General features: G+C 47.8%; 1 non-coding gene and 1 pseudogene across 1 annotated transcript; both read right to left on the bottom strand.

Annotated features, from left to right (window-relative positions):
- The window catches only part of LOC111982428 (small ribosomal subunit protein uS2-like), a 3,676-nt pseudogene extending 1,884 nt beyond the window's left edge, over positions 1 to 1,792 (bottom strand).
- Positions 594 to 735, bottom strand: LOC111982492 (small nucleolar RNA SNORA62/SNORA6 family). The gene has a single exon (XR_002879766.1). It is a non-coding gene; the product is annotated as a small nucleolar RNA SNORA62/SNORA6 family (small nucleolar RNA).
- Positions 1,793 to 1,798: the final 6 nt, after the last annotated feature.

Genomic DNA, 1,798 nt, shown 5'->3' with positions numbered 1-1,798 from the left:
AGCCCTACTGATGTTAGCGAAAACCCGGCCAGATCACTCTGGCACACTTCCGACACCTGAACACAGACATCAGACCGTGTCAGGCTTTAATTGTGTGCTGCATATTTCCATCAGTTGACCAAGATATCAGCGGAAGTTACCATCTACTCTTTCACTGAGGAAACACCATTGGGGACAAAACTGATATGATAGGCTGTTCAAGTCATATAAAAATGTAAGACCACTAGAACATACATCTGTAGTCTATGGCCTGTCTGTACCTTGTTGTTGCAGGGGATGGCAATGTCCACGTATCTGAGGGGAGAGTCAGTGTTGCACATGGCGATGGTGGGGATGTTGACGTAGGAGGCCTCAGTCAGGGGTTGGTGGTCGGCACGGGGGTCTGTCACGATCAGGAGGCGGGGCTCACGGAAAGCAGCCTGGATCTGATTGGTGAAGGTTCCGGGGGTAAAACGACCGTGGAAGGTGGTGGCGCCGGTGGCAGATGCAAACTTCAGCACAGCCCTCTGGTTGGAGGAGAACGGGGAGTGGAGTTAGTGGATTGTCAGGTGACCCAGTCAAGAATATAACATAGCAGTAATTTAGTATGTTTTGGTTGTGGCTCAGGTCACTATCAAACTCCAGTCATTGGGCAGCAGCCCTACTGATGTTAGCGAAAACCCGGCCGGATCACTCTGGCACACTTCCGACACCTGAACACAGACATCACAGTGCCAGGCTTTAATTGTGTGCCGTCAGGCCAACTGAGCTGACCAAAGTAATGTTCATTAGGGCACACCAGTAAATAAAAACAAGTTTCTTATTGGACAAGTATAGATAGTACCTCTCCTCTTTAGACCGTTGACTTCCATTTTGCGCCTCCTGAACATAACCCAGGAGAAACTCTGGGCCCTCATATGTCAGGTGAGCTAGCAGTGGGGGTCTCACCTGTCCAGTGTTCCTGGAGGAGATGACGCAGACATCAGCTGGGTTCTCAATGGCCACGATGGCACGAGCAGCCAGCAGCAGCTTCTCCCATGTCTTCTTCAGGTTGATAATGTATACACCTGATGGGACAACCAGTTACATTATTTACATGTTGATTCCCGACATCCATACAGCCATAATGTCTATACACATGCTAGCCTTTCTCAGGACAATCAATGAAGAAAAAGACTGTACCGGTTAAAACTGACTGAGGACTGGTGTTACACCCACATTGAGCTCATTATCTATTGGATAAGTGTTTGAGCTAGAGAAAAACATTCAATATTAGGAAGAGATGTTCCATCACTGATTGAGATAGGTCAGTTACGGTTTCAGACTGCCATCTCACCCACAGTGGTGGTTTTACTATTCCCTTCCAACGACAACTCACCCAGTCACTGACCGGACAACGCAAGTGCTTTTAGAAGGGGAATGTGTATTTCAGAGGTCTCCCAACTCTGATCCTATAAACTTGTGTGCAGACTATTGTTCCAGCCCAGCACCTGATTCAAGACCACAAATAGTTGAATTACGTATAATAATGCAGGGCTGGAAGAAAAGCATTCACATCCTCCCCAGTCAAAATATGTGCGAGTTCAGAAAGTCTTCAGATCATAAAGCGACAAATAACCAGGGATCTCATATTCCTCCACTCACCATCACTCTTTCTCTTGTACGTGTAGTGCTCCATCTGGAAGTCCATGTTGGTACCTCCCAGGTGGGTCCCGGCTGCCAGGAACTTGAGCACATCCTCCTCCTTCATCTGCAGCACATCCAGACCTCCGGACATCGTGACCACTTTTCCTAAGTTACGAGTTATGTGGAAAAGCTG

The sequence above is a fragment of the Salvelinus sp. IW2-2015 genome, linkage group LG21, assembly GCF_002910315.2.
Source record: "Salvelinus sp. IW2-2015 linkage group LG21, ASM291031v2, whole genome shotgun sequence".
NCBI classification, from domain to species: Eukaryota; Metazoa; Chordata; class Actinopteri; order Salmoniformes; family Salmonidae; genus Salvelinus; species Salvelinus sp. IW2-2015.
The sequence above is the reverse complement of the archived record's forward strand: the minus strand, read 5'-3'. Positions and strand labels throughout refer to the sequence as shown.